This window comes from Panthera pardus, unplaced genomic scaffold (genome assembly GCF_024362965.1).
Source record: "Panthera pardus isolate Hobbes unplaced genomic scaffold, ASM2436296v1 HiC_scaffold_7, whole genome shotgun sequence".
NCBI lineage: Eukaryota > Metazoa > Chordata > Mammalia > Carnivora > Felidae > Panthera > Panthera pardus.
Window position 1 is genome coordinate 70,163,684 of NW_026527002.1, and position 27,617 is coordinate 70,191,300.

Sequence of the window (27,617 nt, forward strand, 5' to 3'; positions counted from 1 at the left end):
TGCTGTCACCTTGATCTTGGACTTCGTAGCCTCCAGAACTGTGAGATATAAAAGTCTGTTGTTTGAGCAGCTCAGTTAATGGTATTGGTTGCATCCAGCAGCTGGGGCTGACTAAGACTCCTAATCTCCCCTCCGATGCAAGAATCGTTTCTGAAATAGTGCCAGACATTGGTGGACCATTCATATCTTAATGATGCCAGTGATGAATAGCACCACTCCAACAAGTTTGGGAGCTGAGGAAGGAGAGGCTAAGATATCTCTCAGGTTTTTTTTTTTTTTTATTTGGGAGCAGGTAGAAGGTACTGCTCTGAATAGCAACATGCTGGCTTAAGTTCAAGTACCTCACGAGGCAGAGGTATCCAGTGCGCACTGGGACATCTGAAGCTCAGGGAGAGATCCTGCAGAGCTATTTGGATTTGGGAAACCAGTGGCTGATAGCAAGTCATGGGGAAAATGAGAGGGGAGAAGTCTGCCTGAGAGGCTGATAATTATCCAATGATCAGGGACATCAGCTGGACGCTGAGTTCTAAAGAATTCCAACATCAAGCAATTGAGAAAACCCACCAGGAGAGTAAGATGACCTTCCAGCATTTGGCCTTTCCATCCGATACCTCGCAGCTTTGGTATGTACCTCTTTAATGCTGGTGTCCTAAAATAGATATTTTAGGTCCAGAGAAGAGAGGAACTCTCACCTCATTTTAGCGTCTATAGTTCTATTAACGTGACTTGTGTCTATATTAGTGTTCCAGCAGCCATAGTCTACTGTTGACTCATTTTGAATTTTTAGTCAAACGAAAACCCCTGAATTATGTTTTCAATAACTGCTACAAAGCTAAGTTTCTATAACTTATGCTAGTGTAGTTGGTTTTTGACCTTACAGATAAGTCTTGTCTGAATTAATTGTTTAATCCTTTGTTCCTTGGTTACCTGGGTCATCCAGAACAAAAAAAAAAAAAAAAAAGTTATGTTTTATCTGTTCGATGTAAGAAGTCAGGTAAATGATTAACATTCAGATTATCTTCCAAAACATTTTCAATGAAAGACTGTGGTTTAAAGGAGTCAGGCTTCAATTATTTGGGTGGTTATCAACACTAGGTATCACTCTGTACTTAGTTCCTTCTATAAATATGTACTAAATGTTGGCTGTTTACCAAGCCCTATACTAGGGTCTGAGTATTCAGGAATAGAAGGAGTTCAGTCTCTTCTCTCATGGGGTTTATTCTTAGGTGGGAAAGATAAACAGTAAACAAATAAGTAGAAACATAAAATCGTTATAGGTGCCATGAAGGAAAAGCACAGGCTTCCAAAAGAAAGAATGACAGGAGATCTCCAGTAGATGGGTGAGTCAGGGCAGTCTTCTGAGGAAGTGGCGTTAAGCTAAACCTGAAGTATGGGTAGGTCTCAGCTAAATGAAGATGGGGTAGAGAGTCAAGGCTTCAAGGTAGGCTGGGACAAGTACAAGACCGGAGGCAGGAGAGTGCTGCTGTGTCCGACGTCCCAAAGGATGGTTAAAACTATGTGGCAGCAAGGTGTCACCTCTGATGGGACTATCATGTCACATGGTAGTGTGCAGCCAGGTCATCGAGCCTGGTAAGTCATGTTAAAGAATGGTTTTGTTGTTGTTGTTGTTGTTGTTTCTTTTTCTGTGGGTTTTAGTTTTGCTTTTGTTTTTGTTTTTGTCAAATGCAGCGGGAAGCCTTTGAAAGGTTTTCAGCCAGAAAGTACATTTTCTGTTTGAGAAAGATGACACTGGGGGACCAGTTAGAAGGTCGTTGCCAAGGTTCAGGTAAGTGATGCCGATGGATGCACTCGGATGGTGGCAGCAGAGGTGGGGAGGTTTGTGATAGGCTTTGGCAGGATGTGTTGGGGAAGATGTAACGAATGGTGGCCAGGTTTGGGGACTGTTCAGCTAGGTGAATGGAGGTAACGTTTACTAAGACAAAAAAACAAGGTAGTAACAGATTTACAAAGGCAGGTCAGGATTTCCAGCATAGACATGTCTAGTGTGAAAGCCTGTTGTACTATTGTCTTAAGTGTAAGAAATCACACTTCTGGCTAGAGATATACATTTTAGAGGCCTTGACACAGAGATGAAGTTTAAAGCCAATAGATGAGATTGTGTATGAGACAATATAGGTCAAGACTTGGCTTGAGAACAATGCATTAGGAACACCAACATTTAGAAATGGTGTGAAATGACTTAACTGGCCAGAGCAATAGAGAAGAAAGGGAAAGAGAGAAGGAATGCCCAGACTGCAGTTTCATAGAACACAAGAGAAATGAGTTTCGAGAAAGAGGATGTGATTAAATGCTAAGAGGTCAAGTAAGTTTTGTGGCATTAAGTACTTCTATCATAGATAAAAAGTCCTTGAGGGTGGACATGACTTTATTTGGGGCAGGGGAGTCCCTAGACCTTGCCTAGTGTTCTCACATAGCAGATTTACAATACATTTTTGCTAAATCAATGAATTAGTAAGATAGCAAAATCATATCGCCCGTCACAAATTTGCAGAATGGCTTTCAATACGTAATCGAAATCACAACCACACTGTGAGAGTCTTGTCTTCCCAACAAAGGATTTGCTTCCTGGAGAAACTAAGCGTCTTGCCAAAAGTCAGATGTCTAGTGGTATGGTATGGCCAGAACAATTCTGTTGTTCTGTACCAACATCCCATTTCACTAGGGGTGATAAATAAATGAAGTCACTTAACTAGAAATTAACATAAATTAATATGTACTATATTGGCACATGTCAAGATATATATCCTGGAATGCATTGTAGTATATGGCTCTGTGTGTGTGTGTCTATATTCCCCCAAACTTGAAAGTTCAAAGAGGAAAGCCGTGGGGTTGGCATTCAGCTCACAGAGATAGCAGCCACATTCTTTAGTATAAAAGGGGGTGAGATCCTAAATAGTGTCTTCTGGGTGCCGAGGCGGTTGATGGAAGAGAAGAGACTGAGGATATGAACCAATAGTTGTAGAGGGTTGATGGTTAGTAAGGTTGGAGACCAGCAGCCGTCATAATGACACAACTTCCCATTGCTCCTACAGACATTGTACAGAAGACAGACTCAACATGTCCTTAGGGATGGGGGGAATTGGAGCTGCACCCCGGGGATTCTAGGCACACTCACACATGGGAAACAAGAGCAGCTGCAGTGACTTCAGAGAGTGAGTATAACCACCTGGGGTGAGGGAATTAGTCATCCTTCACCTTCTTTGTCTCACATTGTTCATTTGCTGTTAACAACGGTTAACGGAAGGAAGGATTGTTCCTCGCACCACGATTTCCAGTTCCCATCACATTTGCAAACCCACATTAACCAGCCCCAAATGGGGAACTTGGGACATGCAAGTTGCCTAGAATGCAGGAAGTTTTGCTTCAGTTCCATGGATCTTATCATGACTTCCTCAGTCTCCTCTCTCCTGATGCCCCCTCAGCTGACTTGGGAGTGATTGGGCTCATAAAGAATTTTTTCTCCTCAGACACATACTTAAAAAGAGAAGATCCTCATGATCTCTTATCCTTCTGAGGACAAGAGTTTATTATTTCCCAGAATTTTGATTCTTATGAAGTTCTACCAGAGGATCACAAAATGGAACCTAAAAAGTCCCCTCGTGGCTCTTGGAACCTATGTTCTTAGAAGATGTAGTCTGTAGCTCACTACATTAGGTGTTTCCAAATTCATTATTTTAAAACAACGTGCTTAAAATACGCTCAGCAAAAGCTATACTTTGTGGGCTTTTAATGGCGTCATGAGTATGGGCCATGTTTTCCCAACTACATCTTTAATGACTTGAACAGTAGGGATTGTTCTATGAAACAAATGGAGCCCTGTCATTCTTTGAGGTATTATAACAAATTCGGAAAATAGCACACAATGATGGGCTGGAATGCAGACAACATTTTCCGACAAGTGTTGCATCCCGTGTCCTTATAGAAAGGATTCCACTGGTAAAGTCTTTGGGATATAATCCAAACCTAGGCTCATCTTGTCTAAGATGAAATCTCATCCGTGGTGCTAAGAGAACCTTGTGTTTAAGAAACCAGTTAACTTTCCTTTATGCTATGCTTTCCAAATGTCTTTACCCGTAGGACTTTTAGGTTGTTTTTTGGTTTCTGTCTTCAATGGGGGTGCATTTTATTGCGTACGGATTTGGCAAGTATAACTGACTAGTGCCCTCCTTGGAAAGACTTGGGCTCAAATCCAGGTTCCGTCATTTTTTCAGGTTGATGTCCTAGCCACTTAGAGTTGAGTGGGTTTGGGCAAGTCATTTTAACCTCCAAAGCTCATGGGGATAGTACTGCATGCCTCGGCAATCATTTCAAGGATTAAATGAGGTAATATAAGTGGAATCCAATGTTAACATTTGGCACACGGTAAGGGGCTGCAAGAAACTCACTTAGCTGAATCTGAATCACTGCACGGCCAGAATCAAAGTAAAAACGAACAAACAAAAGGCACTTCTAATGAGGAAGATTCCTGCAGCAGGCTGTGTGAACCATCAGTGGTATGCACATCACTATTGTCTGCCACTTGTTACTGTCTAAGTCTTTGTAGCAGGTGCATACAGTAGAAATGTTTAAGTAATTCGGCACATGCCCTTGATTGTCAATCTCGATTAGTAAGGTAGACTGAAAGCCAGACCTTTGCATCAGACTTCCTTGAGGAAAAGAATCCGGAACTGGAGTGCTAGGAAAGCTGTTCAAATACTTTCCTGGGAGATGCAAATCATTTTCTGAATGCTGAACGGAAACTTCGTGACACTCCATTACAACATTGATGTCAGGCAATAGAAAAAAAAAAAAAAAGAAAGAAAGAAAGAAAGCATTTTGCTAAGGAAGCTCTTGTGGCCTGACAGGTTCAAGTTTAAAAGGAAGTTTGACTTCCACTTCTCTTTCACTTTTATTTATTTATGTGTTTATTTTTTTTAATGGTTATTTATTTGTTTTTAGGGGGGAGAGGCAGAGAGAGAGAGAGAGAGAGAGAGAGAGAGAATTCCAGGCAGGCTCTGGTGTCAGTGCACAGCCCAATGCGGGGCTCAAACTCGTGAAGAGTGAGATCACGACCTGAGCTGAAATCAAGAATCAGACACTTAACTGACTGAACCACCTGGGTGCCCTGTCTTTCACTTTTAAAATAAGTGAACGCATTATTTTTTAACCAGCAAGGAATTGATTTTCCATCTACTTCTAAACAGAATCTCCTTACACTAGGGAACTCCAAGTCAACCCCGCATTTGAAAATTAGCATATGTTTACCAGACTTCTGACCAGAATGGAAATCCCTAACTTATCTTTTAACTGCACAGCACAGTATTGTCTTTGAGAAAAAAAAAAAAAAGAACCAGCTTTCTGGGAAGGGTTATCTTGTCCCAGCCTTAAATTGGAACACATTAGTCACCGTCATACCTTATTAAAATCTAGCAAAACAGTGGGTAAAATAAAATCGTTTGGTCCACTTAATTTGACTAGAAATTGTCGGCTTCCTGAGAACAGCCTAAACCAAGAGGAGGAGAGGCTGATTCCAATAAAAAGGGGGTGATGTTTTCTCCAGACAGGTCTGGAGTCTGGAGGATGTGACTCAGATTCATAAACTATCTCAGACACTTTGTTTCAAAGCCATGAATGTGAAATGCAACATACAGCAGAGTGGCTCCAACCAGGGCCCATGTCAGATACATGAAATGCACCTGAGCAGAAAACCAAAGCAAGTCTGAAACCCAGTTTCCTCTGCTGATGCAGTTTGAAGCCACTTTGTGATGAAAATGTGTCCAATCGGTGCAAAGTATCTAAGCACTTTAAAATAGGGGCTCAAGAACTGGTTTTAGGGATAAGTGGTCTTGACCTAAAACCACTGAGAAATGTCGTTGCTCACATATCCAATTTAGATACATGATAAACTATGACATCAGAGTCTAAGGAAGGAGAAAGAGGGCTAGGAGAGTAGTATTTATTTAGCACCTTCTTTGTTGCCTAGAGGCACTGTGTTAGTTCATTTGCATGCCTGCTCTCATTAATCTCTATTACCAGAGTATGAGGTAGGCATTGTCGTTGCCATTTCAAAGAGACAGAGAATAAGCAACTTGCTCAAGATCACACAGGAAAAAATTCAAATTCAGGCCTTCTGATTGCAAAACCATGAGCTCTTCTCTTCTCTCCAGTACCTGTTTTAGAAATCAGAGCTTCTGATGTTAGGTAGCAGGATAGCATTCTTGTCAATTTTCTTGAGCTACCTCAAGAAAGGTACAGGTCTTCCTTCTTCTAAGTTAAAGAAAAGTATAGTAGCTAACATCATTGAACGACAGGAACTTTGCACAGATGATCTAATCTCTGTAAAAAGCCTGCGGCAAGTTCTAGATGGGAAAACGGAAGCCCAGAACGTACTTTGCCCAACATTACATAGTTCAGGAGTGGCAAGACCAGGATTGAGTCAAGGTAGTCTGATTCCAGATTTGCTCCCTTCGCCATTATACTGAAGTTGAATATGTACGCATACGCGGTACCGTTGTTTCTTTAAAAATAGCTCTGGACTTGTTTATTCTCTTCAGAAGTACAGCCATGTGATCAATGGAATCAACGAAGGACCTCATTCCTTGTCCACACACGTGCTGTGGCTGTCTACTTCCCGAATGGTAAGGTTTGATCCTGAGAATGTAGTTGCTTTGCCTTTGAGTGGCTCATTTTGGTTGATGGACTGTCATTAAGATGATCAACTTACAAGACAAAGCTAGTGGCCTGTATTTTTATGTATTTTTATTTATATGTATATTGGCAGATCAACTATCAAAAAAGTTCAAATATTGCTTGGCAGATGGCTTGCCATTAAAGCCAAAGGTCAGTGGACAAGGGTGGGTAGCCTGGATATACACGTTTGGATATAATAGGCCTTAACCACAAAGGTGATTACCCCTAAGAGGGATGAGGGGTGTGCCTTCTTTAGAATTTTACAACATAAAGCTTTATCAGCCCAACTTACATGAAGCACAAAAACTTCAACTTCAGTGTTAAACAAACCAATCTGTCAAACACTTGGGATACATTTATCATCATTCTAAAATATTATCAGCATTAGCTACAGTGTTACTCTAATCCTATTGAGATCTGTCAACTCAAATCGTTTGGAGACATCCTACAGACCTCAGCTGTCCCTAGAGTTTGTAAAAGTGCAAGGAAGACCTGCTCTTCCTTCTTGAAGAGACGTTACCTTTCTTTCTCCACCGAAGGCCGAAGAGAAAATACAGTTGTACATTTCTGTCTTCATGCTGACAGTAAAACCCATGTCTTAGTCATACGAAGAGTGATTTTCAATACTTTAACAGAAAATACTCTTTCCAAAATGAGTCTAGCTAATAGAAGCTCTGTTAGGTGTTTCTTACAGCTTAATTCAAAATGGTTTATTTTTTAATATATGGGTTTGCCTCCAGAAGGAGCCTGTAACTTTTCTAACTCACTCTCTGTTTTTCAAAGGTTTTCAGTGATTTTCTTAAAACGGCCACATTGAGTTCATCCAAATTTCCCTCACGAATAGCTGGGATCCCACAGCCCTGGCCTGGACAGGGCACCCTGCAGGCAGGGACGAGCCTACCAGGGAAGGACTGACCTCTGGTTCTGAGGAGTAGAGCAGAGGAGAAGCCAAAATCTGGGTTTGGAGTGTATGACCAGGAAGCATGGAGAGTTCCTCAATGTGTGTCCGAGGAGAGTCCTGATGAAAGAGGTAAATGCACATTGAGGGATACGCAGCAAAGCCCAGGCAAGGCTTGGGGCCCAGGAGACTGGACAGATGCCCTGAGCCACGGGTCATGGCAGAACTGGGGCCTTTCCAGTTAAGCCAACATATGTTAACAAGACTTGCAGGCTGGCCACAAGCTCGTTTAGACATCCTGGACCGTAAACACTTCCAAACATAATTGAGCAGAAATTAGACAAGATTCTATGCTGACGTAAGAAGCCACTTCTGTCACAAGTTGAATCTTCACCTTGCAACCATCTGTTTCACCAGAACGCTTCCCTCACATTTTTAGTGCTGAGACGCACGGTCCTGATGATCTGGCTGTGCACTCAGGCGTTCGACAGCGGGTGTCTCTGGTCCTTCCTCCAACGCCAATACGAAGAACCCAGAAATGAAAAAGATTATTAGTCAATGTTTATGTGGCATCATAAACACGATACAGTGTGGGGGAATTTTGTTTCTTAACCGTAGCAGTTTATTTTGGTGAAATTATTACAACTTTTAAATCTCTTTCATTGTGTTCCAAAATCTGAGCAATTCTTTTAATTAACGTAATTGTTTTTGTTTTTCAATTACACGTGTATGTTTCATAAGCAACATAGTCATTTTCTCTGCATTAAGTAACATGGTCATTTTCTTTGCACTTGGACAGGTCTGGGCCCCAAATAGGCAAGAATAAATGGGCCGTTGATTTTAGTCGGTTCCCTGCCTGCCACATTACTCAATGTGTGGGAACAACTAAGAGGTTCAACCTAAGAACACGAAGATTCCTTGGAAAAATGAAATCCATAGATTATAGCAGAATGCCTTTGCGGTTCCAAAGACTTTATACTTTTAACTCTTGTCCAGCAGGTTTAAGGATTCAGGGGGCAAAAAACGATCAGGCTTACGTGTCTCTACTGAAATAAGAGGGGGCAATGGTCGTATTTGGCATTAAACGTTCTGAGATCAAAATTCATTTTCCTCGGTTACTGACTGGGTCAACACGGAAAGATCACTTTACGTCTCTGAATCTTTATTACCTAACCAATCTGATAAGGGCACCAACCCTTTCTTTTTTGTCACCGTCCTATCAGATTGCTCCTTACATCAAATGAAATACTAATCCATTAGTTCAACCTAAAATGACGATTTGTATTAACAGAAGCCTGGATGGCACCAGCGAAATCAGGGCTGTATAGATTAAGTATATTTATAATTAAATATATTCATAATCTGATTCAATTACGCACATCTCCAAGTGAGAAATTAGAATTCAGAAGTGTGGGTTCTAGCCCCGGCTTTGATGGAAATCAACATCTTTAAGCAACTTCCCTAGCTACTTTGGGATTCTGTCTGCTCGTTTGTAGAATGAAGAAGTTACCTTCTATCTAATCTGGATAGTTAAATCCAGCTCAAGTATGTTTCTTTAGCCTTCTGAATATGTAGATGTGTTCTTCATTCAATGGATGGTATGCCTGCCTCCTATCCAGTTATTTGCCCTATTCCTGACAGTCTGTAATTGGTTCCTAGGAACAAAAGTCTCAACGTTTAAAATGCAGAAAACTGTAGTCAGCCAACCCCTGGTGCGGACGAGGGCTGGAGCTCTGTACCCAGGGCAAAAGACGCACATCCGCCTTCTATCTTTCTTTTCCATCATGTTTCGTCTCCAAATTCCCTTACTCATCTCACTAAAAAATTGCTCCCTGGTTATTGTGTAAAACATAATTGATTTAATTAGTTTAGCCTAAACAAACAAAGCCAAACATCACACGATGGGATTAGCCGCCGGCATCTCCAAGGTCTGAAGTTCTAAGGCACCCACTTGAAATTGCACGTTAAACAGCAGGTTCACAAAATTGCGGAGGGGGTGGGGGAAGGGGCCTTATGGATCCAGTTCAGCATTCTTGTCGTATAGACAAGATATAGGTGCTCGAAGCAGAGCTGGGGCCAGGCCTGAATCACTCTGTCCCGAGTGGCAGGATCTGAATCAGAAACCAGGACATCTGACTTTAGGCACATTGCTTTTCCAGTGATGTCACAGTTTGGCTTTGCCAGTCACATCTCCTGCCCTTCTCCCTCTTGCTCACAAAACTCCTGGACCTCCCACGGCTGCATCTAGTGTCTTTGGGCAACGCTGGAACAGCAACCCTTCCTCTAGGAGACCATCCGCCTGGACCCACAGCTTTGTGAACAGACCATGAACTGGCCTTCCAGAATTTCCTCATTTATACCAAAGTTGTTTCCATCTCGGGGCCTTTGGGCTGACTCTTTCCTCTTCTTTGGAGTACCCTTCTCTCCACAGATTTTCTAGAAGGTTCTTTCTGTTCCTTTGAACTGTTCCTCAAATGTCACCTCTTCTGAGAAGGCAGCATCTACCACTCCATCTGAAGTCCTTGACCCTGCCATTATTCTCTACGTCCCGGCCACGCTTTGTTTTTTCCCCAAAGTGCTTATCAATCCTCAATATTATATTTGTCTTATTTATTTTTGTACTTGATAATTCTCTCTTTTTCTCCTCCTTCTTGAATTTCAAGAAATTAAGAACTTCTGTCTTGTATTTACCACTTTGTCTGAATGGTTCCTAGAAGAGTGTCTGGCCCAGAGTAGATAGATGCCCAATGCATATTGCTAAATGAATGAGTTTGGGAGTGAGATAATCTTTGTAGTTTCCAGATGGGTTTTCTCTCCCTCTCTTTTAGTAATTAAGCTGGTTGATTTGGGTACTTCTAAGAAATTAGATTAGCATAATTCAACCTCAGTTTGACACTCTTTAAAGGTCAACTCCCTCTTTTTCTCTTAACCATAAGTCATTCTTACTCTCTTTACTTTTATTTTGCAAGGCAGTACAATTTATGTAGGATGGACTACCGCAAGTTTCTTCCTGGAACGTAACAATAGATTCAGAGCTTAACATGCTGTTTTGTGCATCGTGTCTGTTTCAAATTGGTTAACTCTGAAAAGAAACCTCAAGGAAACTTCACCTTGTCTTTATTAAGTATTTCTGCTTGTTGATATTTGGTTTATATTGCTCTGCTGATGGGGATGCTCTGAAGCCAGAACTGTGCTTTTTTTATGTCCACTGAGTTCTCTTGTAAATGGTGTCATGCTAATTACATTGTCTACTCTGAGCCCAAAATATTGATGGATAGTGGGCAAAGGGTCCCGGTGGAAAAGTACTGGCAGGACTTCTTACCTATTATGACATTTTTATTTAGCTCAGTCTTTATTTTCCAATCTACTTTCTTTAGAGTCACTTCATTTAAGGGGTTATTATTCACAGTAAGAACATTTTTTATCCCTGTGGCAGAGAGAAGAGTCTAGAGATTGCATCTGATAGAAGGGCAAATTCAGAAGCACTCCAAGCCAGACTCTGGCCTCTGCAGAGCCAAATACATCAAACAGAGATGATGAGACAGAAAAGTATACTCTTTAATTAGTTCCTACCCACAAAGAGTGGTTTTCAAGGCAGAAGGGAATACTTGGGTCCTCCATGCAAGTGTCTTCTTGTCCCTCAGGGATTTCCTGTAGCCTTGAGGAGAAATTTGCTTGCAGATTAGGGCTGTCCTTACTTTTATTTGGTGTAAGTTTTATGGTATATGCTTTTTTTTTTTTTTTTTAAGACTGAGTTTACTTAGCCATTCATAAGGCTGGACTGCAAGGTCCTCAAAAGGCAAAAAGTACGCTTAATCAATAGAGTTTATAGAGGACCTAGAGTAGTTTCTGGCACATAGTAGGGGCTGTCCAAGTGTTTGTGGATTTATGATTGAATCAACGAACGCATGAATGAGCCAATCAAGTAAATCCGTGAACTCATTCTTCCCACCTGGTTATTTATAGTCAGGACTTAATAAAAGACAAAAGACTGCTACTTGTGTCGTTACTTGGATCTATCCCATCCCCTTGTCTCAATCTGGAGTAGAATCAGTTGAAACCGTCGAGGCCTCTGTTGTGTCCGCATCAACTTCTGCCCAGTTCTGCTCCCATTTCTTCCTTCCAGGTGTGTTTCCCATATGGATCCCCCGATAAGGCTCCTGCTTTCAAATCTCTCCCACAGAGTCTGTTTCCAGTGAACCCGACCTAAGGCACCATTCTGAGACGAAACTGTCTCAGTTTTCAAGGTAAAGTATTCTACTTACCCTACAAGGTGGTTGTGAAGATAACAAGGAAAGTAGAAAAGATAGCTGGCCACCAGTGGATGTTAATTCATTTTCCTTTTGCTTTTCACAACCTGGACCACATTTTAAGTCCTCTGCTGCCCCAAAGAAGCGGTCGGCACAGAGTTGCAGCGTGAGTAAAACATGTGAATGTAAATCGAACATGTGTCCTTTTATTTAGCCTGTAGAACGATGGCAAGAGTCAAGGCCAAGATGCTCAAATACCAGGCCATCTCGGGTGCACTCCGTAAAGGAAACCTCAACCTTCAACTTTCACAGAGTTTGCTGGCAGTGAGTTTGAGTTTCTCTTGTTAAAAGTGAAGAAAAACCCAACCAACACCCCAGGACTTTTCTCTTAGAGAGGGCTGCAAGAATTTTCTTTTCTTTTCTGGGGGCTCAGAACAGCTCCCATCAGAAGAGAAACTGGGTCAGTTACCTGCCTCGGTAGCAGTTGTGAGGTTCTCCTAAGAATCACTTGGTGCTTCTTTTTACCTACAGTCTTAAGTGTGGCCTTATGGCTGCCTCTCAAGAAAAGCCACTTGGGAGGAGTGACAAGCCAAACTTCCCAAGTCCCCAGTACTGAGTCTCCTTTGAGGGAGAGCGAAAATGTTCCTCAAGCTACCCTACTGCACGTTAGGAAACAGTTTTCACAAATGACCCTTGACCTTGTTTGTCTTACGTATTGCATTTAATAATTAATGGCTTTTAGGCACCATGAATCTTTAGGCCTTCATTTCCCTTTCTGTAACGTGGAATGAAACTGGTGATGGAACTCTAGAATATTTTGTTTAACTATGGTATAGACACAGATGCACTTAAATGTACCTTCCAGCTTTTTCTTTTTTTAATTTGTTTACTGTTTATTTACTTTTGAGAGAGACAGAGACAGAATGCGAGTGGGTTAGGGGCAGAGAGAGAGGGAGACACAGACTCCGAAGCGGGCTCCAGGCTCCGAGCTGGCAGCACAGAGCCCGACGCGGGACTCGAACTCACGAGCTGTGAGATCATGACCCGGGCCGAAGTAGGTCGCTCAACCGACTGAGCCACCCAGGCGCCCCTGTACATTCCATTTTCAATAGATTGGTGATGCTAGGAGAAAAAGGATAAGAACAGTCAGACCCACCAGTCCGTGAACATCTTTCAGATGCCAGGGCCACGTATTTGGTATTAGTTGACTACTGTTGTAACGATGTTATATAAAAGAAAACCAACCCGAACAAAAGGGTTATGAACAATGAGCTTGTGATTTCACGGTCTGTCATGGGATGTGACTACCATTTGGTTGATCTAGGCTGGGCTTTGGCAAGGTAGCTCTGCTTTAGGCTGTGGCTCTGCTGGGCTCAGCTCCAAAAGGTAGATTCAGCGCATGTCTGCTTTCTGTGTGTTTGTTCTGAAGCCTGAGATAATGGGGGCATGCTACCGAAAGCCCCCCGCCCCTGACAGGAAAACAAAACCCCATCCTGTAATTCTCTAGTTCTCCATCACAGTCCGCTGGTAATTACACAGCAGTTGTCTGTTTGCCTGCACTTTTCAGGGGCCATCGGTCTTATTCTTCTCGGGATCCATTACGTCTTGAAAATTGTTTGGCAAACAAAAGGCGCTCTATAAGTGTTTTTGAGCTAGCAGATGCATAAGTGAATAAAATCTACATAAATCTATGCCAATACATTCTCAAAGGATTGTGCTAAAATGATGAATGGTTAAGCTACAATTTGTAATTAGGACAAGCTTGACCTGCTTGGGCAGTTGCTGAATCCTTTGAAGTTGACATGATGGAACACAAATGACAAATGGCCCTTCGTGTCAGCATTTGTGTCGTCCACGGGCAGAATGGACCATTGACTTGACCTGTTTTTTTGTTTTGTTTTGTTTTGTTTTTTTTTTTTTTTTTTTGGTATTCATTCATGGGAACCTGATGAAATAACTGAGAGAGGTCAGCAAGCGTCCACACAGGGCTTAGAGTCTTGAAAACATTGTATTTGGAATTATTAGCAGAAAATTATTAATTACCTACAAAGCATCAAGCAAGAAACTATGCCAGTAGTTCACTCAACGACCCCCTGGAGAGCAGTTCCAACACAATCCCGTAAAGGCAAATGGAAGGCGTCCACAGAGAGTCTTCATGTCAGAGAACCACGAGCCGGCTTGCAGAATCCCGGCTTCTGTGGGGAGAGGTTAGAAATGGCCACAGGAGTGTGAAATCAGGTTTCACTCCCTCCTTCAACGTTCAGAGGTGAGTGATGCCGGGCATGTCACTGAACTCCTTTGAGTCTCAATTTTGTCCTTTGTAAAAGGTAGATAATAACATCTGTCTCTTAGGGTTCCTAGTGCAGATTAAATGGGACAGTGTAGGCGTAGTGCCTGGTGGGCTCTTCCTTTATTTATTTATGTTTTTGGTGCAAAGCCATTTTCTTTTTAAAGTTTGAAATTAGCTTTTCTTTGTGGACTGTTGAAGAAACTGCTATAGGGTTGATGGGGGGTGGGAGGGAGGGGAGGGTGGGTGATGGGTATTGAAGAGGGCATCTTTTGGGATGAGCACGGGTGTTATAGGGAAACCAATTTGACAATAAATTTCATATATTAAAAAATGAAGAAAGTGCTATACCCTTCATTTAACTTTTCTTTTGCCATCATCTTGGTTTGCTCTGGAAGTACACGATTATTTTAGTATTTGTCTATTTATCCAAGTCTATCTATTATCTGTATGATGTAAGTGGCATTAAATTGTTTATAAAGTGATCCAGCTGGTTTCTGTGGCTCAGTTTTTTAGTCTTTCTGAGCCTCAATTTCCCCACATGACTTTACTATTCAGGGTTTATTGAAGGTGTAAGAGTCTACGAATTCCACATCTCCCCATCTATCCCCTAAGGAGCCACTGTTTTCTTATTGGTGCATCCGTCCTTCCATAATTCCATCAAAAATACTTTCATGCCATTCACAAATAATCTCTTATAGTAAATGGTTCATTCATATTAACTTGAGTTTATAGGTAAACAACTAAAATTAACCAGAACCTTGCTGGAATTGAAGCAATGTGGATAAGCACTCCTATAGTTGATGAGAACTATTTATACGTTATTATAAAGTATATCATTTGACCAAATAAAATGGAACTGGTGGAAAAGGCATGTGAAACATGCTTTGAGCTATCCGAAACATGAAAATTCAAATTACATAAGCAAATAAGCTAGAAGATGATTATTTATATTCTAATCATTCAGAATAAGAGTGTATTAAATAACGAGCCCTTCTGACATATTCAGCTGTGATTTACTTTATGAGAATCTAATCTACATGGAGAATTTTTTCAAGAACGCATATATCCCATATATTAAACCAAGGTGGTCGTAATGAACAGTTTCATTAAATACGAGCCTCGATTGTTTGCTTAAAATACAGTCTTAGCTCTTAGTTCATGCTGCTCTGAGTTCATCCTCTAAGAAGAGAGATCGTCCTCTAGCTGCCTCTTTCATTGCCACTGCCCCTCCCAGCATCTTACTCGAGATCTTTAGGAATCCTCTCCTGGTGATTACAACAGCCTCCTAGCTGAGTTCCTGCTTTCCAAGCCTGCCCCTTTGGTGTAATTCATCACCCATTCTGGCGATCTTCGAAGATAGATGCTTGATTCTAAAAATCCATCCAGAGATATTGCATTTCCCTGAGGCTAAAGAACAAATCCCGTGGCAGAGCGCACATCACTGTTCTGGCCTCATTTGTCCTCATTTCCCACACAGCCCTACCACTTACATCAAAATGGCAGTGAATCAAACTGCCTGCTGTTCCTTGGGTTTCCTTATGCCTCTGTGCCTTTCCACAAGCTCTTGCCCTGTGGAAACAGCCTTTCCCCTTTAACACAGCGGACTCCTATTTGGTCATCAAATGCCTCTTCCTCCAGGCAGCCACCCTTGACTTCAACGAGCACCTGCCCTCCCTCTACCAGTCTATCACAGTGCTCCCCTCCTTTGCTTCAAAGGCACCCTTGCTAACCTTGCTTGATGCTTAACACGCTGCGCTGTAATCATCTGAAAAAAATGTTTCCATCTTTCCCAGACTACTGTGACCAGTTGCCCGCAAAGGTCCACAGCCCTAACACGGTGCCTGGCACGTGTTAGACATTTGGCAAGTGTTTGTTGCATGAACGAAGTGGATGCACTTTTTAAAGCAGCAGCGACTTATTTGGTTGCCACACACAAAATTTCAAACGAGAAGGAGGATTACCATACAGGGTGATCTGTCTGCGTGCTTTGTTTCCCTGTCATATGATGTCAGGGATCAAAGGGTAGCATTTGCCCCTCTTCAGACTGGAAATAGCTTTGTTTTTACTGCTTTTTCATCCTGCACATTAGAGGGAGCTTTCATGGTAGACTTTAATATGACTTGATTGTGTCTGTACTCCTATGCCTCGACACCCTGCTTTTCACCACAAGTCAGCAAGATCAAAATCTTCTCCTAATTATCTTCCCTACCTGCTGAAATATCGGCGCTGGGAACGCCTCAGTTGCTCGACAGTTACGCTGGTGGTAACGGCGCACGTTCCCATGAGGCAGGGTGGTGATGCCCGCACTTCAAAGGGCCTATGCCAAGCGGTGATGTACATTGTAGTTCAATTGAAGCGTAATTAGGGTGGCATGCTGTATTCTGACTTCTGCTCGTATCACAGAGAATCCATTCCAGTAGTGCGCACCATCACCTTTACGGGGCCCCAGAGTTAAACAGGGAGTGGCTTTTCGACTCCTCCAGGGTCCATCCACCTGGAGATGGCACCTGGCGGTCCCCGGGGCCAAATTTATCGCAACATACGTGTAACGACCCGCTGCTTCGTGTCAGGCCCAGAGGTAGTCTCAGGTACAGTGTTTCAAGGATTCCCGGTGGCAAGCGTCGATTTTCATTTCAGCTAAGGCTCACAACAGTTCGAGACATGCCCCAAGTCATGAGATTTGTCATTTACAGAGTCTGTGTCAACGAGCAAGTTTCCTAACCTCTGAGATTCAGTGTTTTCTTCCGAATGCAAATTAATGCCTCCACCGCCGGTCTGTACGGAGTTTCCCATACGACGTGCACACAGACAGATGTGTGTGCGTATGTCTACATATGCATGTACGTCTGTGTATATGCGTATAGGTATCTATCGATCTCAAGAGGACTAATCAACGGAGTAGGTACACAGTCATTTTTTTCTAATTGTTGCCATTTTGTTTTCCTTCCCAACATCTCCAAGCAGGTGAATCACCCAACCTCCAGGTTCCCTTATGCTTTATGACACAGTAGCCTTTGTGAACTCTCTTTCATTCTAAAGATCGCCAATAGTCGATACATCCCTAAGATGACTGACAAAGATCACACGGGGAGACCCAGGGTCTCTCATGTGTGTCTGAGGCTCACAGTAGAGGCCCTGAGAGCGGTAGATTTGGGTGTGTGTTTGAAGGAGGTCATCTGGCCTGTTTTGAACCGCTGATGTTTCTGGTCTCCCGCTGGGGGCCTTCAGCTGATTCATCACTGTCAAGAACACAGAATCAGGAGTTAGAGAAGTATGAGTTGATTTTCAGGCTCTGTCATCTAATAGTTGTGTAAGCTTAAGCAAGCTCCCAAACTTACGTAAGCTTCAATTTTACATCTATACAATGGGAATGATAACAGCACTTGCTGCATAAGGCTATTGAGAGGATTAACTGGGACACTGTAGATAGAGCTCTTGGCATGATGTCTGTCTCATTCTCAGATCCAATAAATATCATTATTCTTGCTACTACTTTACCACACCTCCTTTTCCCTTTACCATCTCCGCCGATTTCCTCTCCTCTCACGCAGGCACACTCTCAACCCAACCTCAAACCCGCCCCTAGGTTTTCAAACATCCTGGAAGGTGTCACCGGGCGCTGGAACGAGTACGTGAAAATACAGGCTGTGCGTAAATTACCTCTGGAATTCACTCCACCCCCACCTTTGCTTCTCAAGCATTTGCTCATCACCAAGACCCACGCCACATCTGACAATTCTCCCGGTAACGGGTGCAGCGAAAACTTGAACTCGAACGCAGGCTGAGAGCCTTTTTTAGAGCAAGATTTCTTAGTTGTCACAATAAACTGAATTTTCGGGTACACAAGGTGTTATCGGCGAGCAGTATCAAACCTTCCGAGTCATCAGCAAAAAACTAGGTTGAGTTGGATGGAAGAATGCTCTGCATGTGATTCTATCACTTCCTATCTCAAAGCGAATCAACGACAATACCAGAGCGGTTCCTGTAGCAGTGTTTGGGTGTAACAGTGTGTCAACAGACCTGCATCATAGAATTCTGTTAATGTTTCAACTGCAAGGCAAGACTTAGTAGAGTATAAACTTGCTGGGATCTTGATATGCAAATTTAAACACAGGGAGGGAGCAGAAGACCAGTAGCGAAGGGTAAAGGGAAATAAGGAGGAAGTGAAGGAGGAGGGTCAGACAGTCAGAGATGATTGTCACACAAATACTCGGTAATGTGGGACAATTTTCTGAGTATTTGTTATCTGTTAAGAATTTTCATTTCCCTCTTGTATCTACTTCTTTCAGCAAAGGATATTTTTTTAAAAATTCCAAACCTTCAGTGAATTCTCATAAGTGCTATTAAAATTGAGAGAAAAAAGATTCTTGGTTTTTAAAGAATTAGAGTAGGCAGTTAGACATTTCAATTGTTGGCAAGTTTCCAAATATTCCAGATTTACAGTAAGAAAAAAAAAAACAGTTTTCTGGAAATAGCGATTTTGAGGGGCCGCACCTTGCTAATAACTTTGCATTCGGTCTCTTAAGTGCGAGAGCTATATTTCATTATTGAATGTATTTTCCCCTTCTTTACGTGAATACGTCCTAGCCTTATGAAGTTATGATGTTGACTCCTTCAAGAACAAGTACTGTGATAGGAGTCTCGAATTCAGATGTCAACAGAGGGTGAGCAGGTGAGAAGATCCAGAGAGGCACGGAAGCTGTTCAGTGATAGATCTTTCAACGTGGGACTGAGTGCCAGTCAATTCTTGCCATGCCAAAATGGGAAAGAAGAGGCCGAGAAAGGGGTACCCTATAGAGTTTACACCGTCTGACATGCAACATAGATTTTTCATGTATGTGTCTGTTTCTCTTCTCCTTCCTCAAAGGCAAAGAACTTGGGGCCCTCAATACATACGTATTGAATACACTTTAAAAGTCTCGGATGAAGATAATGGCATTCCATCTATAACGTGGATGTAAAACTGTACAGTGTGGTAGCTACAGGGGTTTGACCTTGCTACTTTCCCTTCCCTTTTCTCTATTTCTTTGGCAAATAAGTATTGAAAGTCTTTAAAGTGCCAGACGCCATGGTGGGGAGTCCAGCCGAGAACCAAGCAGGAAAAAATCCTTGTTTTCGCGGTACTTACATTCTATGTGGGAAGATGTGGACAATAAACTAAGTATATTCATAATGAGCATATATTTAAATTATATAAGAAGTATATGTTTATAAGTATGTATTTATGTACATGCTTATTTGTTTATTGTCTGCATCGTCCCGGGTGGAATGTAACCATTCAACACCTAGGTAAGTGTGTGTGTGTGTGTGTGTGTGTGTGTGTGTGTGCGCGTGCGCGCGCATGATCTCAGTGATGAACCGTGGAATCCAGGCTTTCCTCCTTATGCCCACAAGTGCTTGCTGAGAGCCTCTGATGCATCATGCTGAATGATGGGGATGGACTGGGTGAAAGTGCTTAAGAGGACGAAGGACCTTAAGATGACAGGGCAGTTCTGTGATATGTAAGAGTAAAGGCAATATCAAGTATGGCTTAAGAAACTTTTCTGTTGTCGAGCTTTAAACTAGTTTAAGTGGAAAGAGGCTTTTCTGGCTTGCTTTCTGCCTCTTGCCTGCATTGCAGACAGGTGAAGTTGCCAGATATTTAAGTTTGCTTTTTTTTTTTTTTTTTTTACTTATAGGGCTTGTCTACACTGAGTTAAATATGAAAACATAAATGAAATTGCTCTTTATTTAAATGATGGATTTGTAATAAAGACCTAGGTTGGGATTTGGTATGAGAAATCTACCATTTGCTAGTAAGCTCCATGAAGGTAGCGATAATGTCTGTTGCTCAATAAATAGTTATCGAATAAACGGAAAAGCTTCCAAATCTTGCAGTGTTATACTTTTACTGTTTGAACTCGATGACACTGCTGTATTTACTTCCTCTGTTAGAAAATATTTATTGAGAACTACTTTCTGCCAGGCGTTATGTTAGGCACTGGGATATGCTTTACGATCAAGCTAAAATAGTCTGTTTCCACAGATCTTTCTAGAAGGTGAGATAAAGCTTAATCAAATAACCACATAAATAATGTAAAATTGCAACCGCAATTGCATACTAGTAAGAGTTATAAGCTGTCAGGAACACATGAATGCATTCATTCATTAATTCAGTAATTATTTGTTAGGACCTAGTATGTACTGGGCGCTCTCTTGGAAGCACCGGGGACGCGGCAGTGAACAAATTAGGTAAAGCTTCTTATCATCATGAACATGAAGTTCAAGTGGGAGGGACTAAATAATAAACCAGATCCTTAACTGATCATAAATTAGCAGGGAAAGGGACAGGAGTGGCCAAGGTGCCCTGGAAGAGAAGGACTCAGTGGTAAGGCGACTTTTGAATAACAATGTGGAAGAGTAAGTGATCTGTTTAGCCTTTCTGCCTCCTCCATCTCAACAACGAGCAAATATTGTGCAGAAACCAGGGGTCTTCTGGTGATTAAATGAACGTGCATAAGCGAACGCTTCGAAACTAGTGCCTGGCGCTCAGTAAATGGTGCCGAACTGGATAAATCTCGCTGTTCCCGGTATTCAGACGAGGTGCTAAAAATCTGGTTCACACGTGCGTACATTTCCCCTATGTTGTTCCACCTCACTTTTCAAACAAATAAACCAACCTCCCCCACTCGCTTTTAATGTGATAAGTAACATTTGCTTGCAAACCAATACCTGTTGCACTGAGATACGCTTCTGGTTTATTCGCCTCATTGAGCTGCAGGGTCATAAGCAGCCAGGATGCCATATGCTCGGGTTTGTTGAAGGCATTGCCTGAGACGTATCGAAGAGTAACACAAGTGACATGTGGTGGCAGTTCCAGGTCAGGATGCAAAACATCCTGAACAAATTTCCCCATGGGAGTTCCAGGAGTGTCTGTATCTGGAAACGGTGGATTGAATAGCACGTTGGCTTGCAGGGTGACCTTGGTAGGATGCGTAACCCTCTTAGATCTCAGTTTTCTCCTCCGTGAAACAAAGGGAGTGCTAACCCTCTCTGACCCCTCAGAAGCGTTGGGAGGGGGAAATAAGTTAATGTTTGGAAAGGCCTGTGTGACCCTTGGAGCCAAGACATTATCAAAGTACAAAGTAAATTACAGGGACTGTTTGCTATCCCATTAGTAACTCAAATAGTACAAGGGGCTCCTTCTGTTAAGTCCTTGTAAGTCAAGCCTGTAATACACACTTGTTTTTTTTTTTTTTTTTTCCACCGGGACAAAAATGGAAACTAAAGAGTTGGAAACTCTTCCTCCTGAGCCTCATTTTTAAAAGGTTGGGCAGTGGAAATTCTGATGGGCACTGACAGGTTTCCTCCCCTCGGAACACCCTGCCCAATTCCCTCATCAAGTCCCAGGATCTTGGAAACAAGATCAAATTGAGAACTTGGAGCCTGGACCCAAGGCTTCAGGACTTTTGTGACTTTCACCGAGTCACTTAGCAGCCCCGACACTCTGTTTCTGGGCGTGTAAAACGAGAAGGATTCTCTTCCTCCTTTGCCTCCTCCCCTCCCCCCCCCCCTCCTCTTTCTCATCATATCTTCTTGGGTATGGTGTCTCCTTAATATAACTAAATAGCTAAAATATATAGACTGTCAACTCGTATTATGTTAAGCACTCTATTCATACTATCTCTTTAAATCCTCCCCAAACCCCTATGAAGTATGATCTCTTATTATCCATAATTTTCTTACAAAAAATGAGGCCACGCAGAGTTAACTGACCCATAGTCACAAAGCTCAAAGGCAGGAAAGCTAGAATTCCCCACAGATCTACCTGATTCCAGGCCAGAAAGCTGAACCTTAGCCTTCTAGTCTCTATTACTCTTCGTATACACTCAACCTGGCACAAAACAGATCCGCAGTCCCAGCGTTATGCACCTCCAGAGGGACGCTGCTTTGTGATTTTTCGAGCGTGATTTACATGGTGGTATTAGGATTAATACTCACATTTCCCCAGACCAAATGTGTCCATCCGCCTTTTGTGCAGGACAACAAACACTGAGACATCTGACATATCTGCCTATTAATCACTGGGCATTTGCAGTGATAAATCCTTTCTAGCTGAAATGAAAAGAGGATGGGTTAGTACCTGGTTATACCAGGCTTATCCTTGGATCTCCGAAGGTTTATTCTTTCCAACCTGTTAGCCTATAGTGTTAAACCAATTGTAATTATCATAATCTGCCATTTCATTCCTAGCATAATTTCACACCGAGAAAAAGAGCGGAGGTTTGGCAGTTGTGTACTAGGAGAGGGGTTGGTGGTAAAAGGCCAATGGGAGTACAAAACACGTAGCTTCTGATAGACCGTGTTTAACAATCCTCCAAATCTTTTAGACACTGACCCTCCTCTAGCACCGAAGCGTGTCTCATATTTCAAGCGACACAACATTTGGCAAAGTGGTTGGAATTGATGTCCCGCCTGTCTCCCCTTCTTAGCTGCTCAGAACGAAAGTCCAAATCTGACTACATGTTGATGAGAGAGAGGGAGAGCCCACTCTTTGGAACTGGTATTTCAATGGATTACTTCATTTTTTCTTAGCTTTTATAAGACGTTTGCGGAATCGTCACTAACCTTTGTTAACGTCGCCACTAAGCACCGTGTATTTTATTGGGGCACACAGGGGCAGGACAAAAGGAGGCATGAAATGGGACCATTAGAAATGGTAGATCCACTGGAGGCCATGGTGGTGTTAATTTCCATGTGATAATTTCACAGTGATACCCAAGCTATGACTGGGAGGAATACAGTAGATCCAAATCCAGGGGAAATGAGTGAAAGTACGTTTCACTTCACTGCAGAAACATCTCAAATACATAAAATCGGGTTCTATAGGATTGAAAGAGATGAAAGAAAGGTTTTTTTTCTTTTTTCCTCATTTCCAAGGAAACTAAATATCATTTTTAAATGGTTTCCCTCCAAACTTAGCCTTCCACTCCCGTCTTCCATGAAATGGTATCTTATCATGTGAGTATTAAGCTCACATAAATTTGACAAACTCCATTCTTCATCAGGGAAAAAATGAAATAGTTCAGTTTATTTCCCCCACCACTCCACTAAATGTAGTGATGTACTAGAGTAATCTTCCGGACTGCTGAATAAGATGTCAAGTGCAGAAAAAGGAGCATGTCTTTTGCTGGAATAAAACCAAAACCCAAACTAGGGGTGTTGGATGCACTGTCCTGAAATGAATATCAGTCTTCAAAGTGTCCCTGAACCTTTCTAATCCATTTTCAACCTAATTTTGATTGAGCGTGTTTTTATGTCATGTGCTTACTTTAGAACTTTCTATTTCAGAGAGATGCAATCCTTCAATACTTTACCCAAAATTATATTCTGAAGGGCACGTTGGACCGTACGTTTCCCTAATCAGTTTTTTTCTCCTTCATCCATTCCACAAATATTTAATAAACACCTGTTATCCCGAAAGGTGTTGAAAATACAAAAGAAAATAAAATAGAAAAAATTCTGTTCCCCATTAAAGGAAGGCCGCAGATAAATAAATAAACGCGTACATAACCAGGACGGTACCTTGTAGCAAAAAAACACTAAAGGGAGAAAAACTCAGAGTGATAGGGAAAAAAAAACAAGTAAATCCATTACAGACTGAGCTGTAAGAGGTGTCCTTTCTGAGAAGGTGGTATTTGAGCTGAGATTTAATGAACAGTTGGTGGGAACAACACAGGAAGGAATGATAAAGAGGGAAAGTAGAGGTGTAAATGGTTGCAAAGCCCTGGGGGCAAGAAGGGATCTGGCTCCTGGGGGAAACAGACAGATCAGCAGAGTTGGAGCTGCAGAACCATTGGCTACTGGCAAACTCTTCTCAGCATAGAAAACACTGCTTGATGTGACACCGCCTGACATTCCAACCCCATCTCTCAACACTTGTCTTTTACTCTACCCTCTGAACCGTTTGAGACTTAGCCTGCCTGTACTGGGCTGTTCACATCTCCGTTGATCAGCACACGCTGTTCTCCCTGTTTGGAATGTGCTTCTCTACCCAGTCATCTCTTGGATTTTACTCATCTTTCAAGATAAATCTTCCCTTCCATCCCTGTGGAATCACAGAGATGCAGTGATTAATTGCCCGAATGATCCAGAACCGTATTACTCTCAAAATGCTTGGTCACTTCTTTCAGAGGCTATATTCTAACTGAGTATCCTCTTGTGCCCTACTTTGACCGTCTTCAAATTCAGCATCATATTTTAGATGGCAGACTCCAGAAAAACATGCATCTTTTCTGCCTCTGGTGCAGAAATACAGGCCACCATTCAAAGAATGAATCAATCATTTCTACTTCTTTCTCTTTCTATCTTTCTTCCTTCTTTCTCTTTCCTTTGTTCCTTCCCACCTTCCTTCCTTCCTTCCTTCCTTCCTTCCTTCCTTCCTTCCTTCCTTCCAGTTCATTTTAACGAAATTTAGGCATCATCCCTGATACCTCCCTTTTCCTCACCCCCCACAGCCATGTTATCAGAAAATCATGCTTCTTCTGTCCACTGCTACAAACACGTTGCACTGTCGGCTCCCTTCAGCAGATATGATTATGGCAATCCAGTCTCCTTAGTCCTCATGCACCAAGGAATTTCTCACCAGGGCTTTTACACTGTCGCCTCTTCAGAACACACAGAGAGACTGTTCTAAGCCACCCTACTGTGTGCAGCACACCCGGTATTCTTGACCACATCACCGTTTATTCATAAACTTTATCAAAATATTAGATTATCTGCTTGTGTACCAGTAATTGTCCACCCTCCCTCGTTTTAATATAGACCCATTGAGGAAAGGGATCATGTTTTACTCACCACTGTGTCCCAGAACCCAGCATAACATTTGGCATAGGGACTGGTTGAACAAGTGGATGAATGCAAGAATGGACACGGACACGAGTGTCTGTAATGTGCCAGGCTCTGTGTTAGGTAATGGGAATACAAAAATGTTCATTCATGGCCTTCGGCGCTGAGGCCCTATCCCCCTCATGCAGTTTGGGAGAGAATGTTGTGTCGTGTGGTGAATTAGAACCTTGTGATAATGCCGTAGGGCAGAGGTCATGGGTCTCATCTGGAGGGAAACCAGTCATCTGTGCCCTTAAAGAAGCTCCTAACCTTGGGTGCTTATTCTGTGGTCACCTGGCTTTGATAATAAGATGGTGTGAATGGGTTAGATCAAATATATCCCTTAATTAGCATTCCTCACAGGATATTGTGGTTAATGACTGAAATACCCACTTCTCTTCTAGACTCCAAGATACCAATGGCCAATATCGCCCCGTATCTATTTCTTTCCTACTCTTCACCAAGTCCCACCACAGATGTGCTCATTTTCCCCCTGGAAGCAACCACAATAATTATGGCACCTACTTAATTGTTTTTCAGAGTATGTAGGAAACTTTAGAGATTATGTTAGCTTCTCCTAATGTTTCAGATGAGAAAAATGAAGAGCAGAATCATGTTCAAAGTAAATGGCAGAGACAGATTGGGATCCACAGCTCGAAGGCTCATGTGATTTTCTGGTTCAAAGTTGAATCTTTATCGGAGGGAAGAAGCACCATTCTTGGGAATGGTGCTGGCCGGATGAGTTTTGCTCTCACATGGCCAGGCAGCAAAGGTAGGAGAACTGTGTGCTGAGCTGGCATCGAGAGCTGATGTTTCTTCTACAGAAGACTCATAGCATATGCCAACCTGACAGCAAGGAAATCCTGCAGGTACTGAAACTCACTGGCAACAAGGAACTCAGAGTTGTCACTAAATTAATCTATCAGGTGATGCTGGAGAAGAACATTCCCTTCTGGACTCCCGTCTATTTGCAGTAACAATAGGAGATTAGACCTGAGAGCAAGTTGGAGGCAGACAACGTAGCAGTCCTTTCCCATATGCAGGTCCGTAAGTTTAACATTTTCAAAGAATTGGCATAGAGCATGTGATGATTAATTTTATATGTCAACTTGACTGGGCCAGGGTGCCTATATCTGGGTGTGTCTGTGATTGTGTTTCTGGAAGAGATACACATTTGAATAGATATACTAAGTAAAGCAGAGTAAAGCAGAGTGTGGGTGGGCCTCAGTCTTTTGATGGCCTGCATAGAACCAAAAGGCATAAGAAGGGAGAACTCTCTTTCTGCCTGGTTGCTGAGATGAAACATTGATCTTCTCGTGCCCTCGGACTGGAACATATGCCATTGCTTCCTCTGGGTCTCAAGCCTCCAGACTTGGACTGGAGCTACTTCCCTGGTTTTCTGGGATCTCTGATTGTGGGACTCCTTAGCCTTCATCCTTGGGTAAGAGGATCCCTGATGATAAACCTTTTTGTCGGTTCGGTTTCGCTGGATAACCCTACTAGCTTCTTGGGTAAGAATTCCTCACCCAAACTTTAACATCAGTTCCCTATAGGTCCTATTGCATTACTGTAGTGTTTCATCAGTCAGAATTCATCTAATCTCAACTGCCTGTTTTTTTGACCTTCTATTGTCTGCGCTACTGATGTACTCCTGGGCCCTTCGTGAAGCCTTTCGGATGGCTTAGCTAAGGTTTGCACAAAGGTCAGATAGCAGGGCTGTGGAGACTTCCCATGTGGTCTGGGCAAACCTTCCTTCTCAAAAGCCATTAGCCCAAACATTGTGCAGTTGAGGCTGTGTTCACACATTACACAAAACGTAATCAGTAAGCAACTTCATTCTTTAGATCAGATTCTGTCTCTTTCTGGGCCCACATTTCTGTGGCTGATAGGGGGAAATGGTTGTTGGCACTTAAATTCTCCATACCCTTCTCACCTAACATAGTCTCTTTGCTGTTCTGTGTCCTTACTCTAATTTGTGCAAATACTCTGTAGATTTGGAGCTCAAATTTCCTAGTGAGGGTGTTTTTCTCTTCTGTCAAGAAGCATGCTTGGTACCTGCTGAGTCCCCTCTACCCAGAGCTTATAATAACACTCCACGTTCAAACCTCTAAGACTCACTTTTGCTACACCAAAGGAGACGCTTCAATTTGGAAATCTCTTTTTGTCAGACAACAAAACCTGCTTACCTAACTTTTGTCTTCCTTTCAGCTTTACGTCCTGTTTGGAAGCCGAAAGTTGAATACTGAGTACTTTTCCTTCTCTCTTCCATTATCTTAACCTTTCTGGGGACAAATGAATGTCTCTAGGTGTGCAGAAAGAAAGAAAACACCAGGAAGAGAAAAGTCCCAACAAGATTTTCTTAAACTCTGTCAAATTGATAAAAATCATTTATAAAGTTGCCCAAAGTAAACATGAACTGTATACCTTTTGTAATTCACCCATTTTACTTGACCATATCAATTATACTACCAACCCTTAATTAAGATGAATTTCCTTTATAAATTTGAACTCAACACGGTTTAAATCAGTTCAATACAGTCACAATCAATGAACACTGTCCAGTGCCTGTTGTGTGCCAGGTCTGTGCTAGATTTGGGGAAGAGGGATTAAGGAGGTACTTTCA

General features: G+C 42.2%; 1 long non-coding RNA gene across 1 annotated transcript; it reads left to right on the forward strand.

Annotated features, from left to right (window-relative positions):
* Positions 1-6,436: 6,436 nt before the first annotated feature.
* LOC109273263 (uncharacterized) lies at positions 6,437-8,115 on the forward strand. Its single transcript, XR_002082952.2, has 3 exons — positions 6,437-6,638; positions 7,474-7,720; positions 8,028-8,115. It is a non-coding gene; the product is annotated as an uncharacterized LOC109273263 (long non-coding RNA).
* Positions 8,116-27,617: the final 19,502 nt, after the last annotated feature.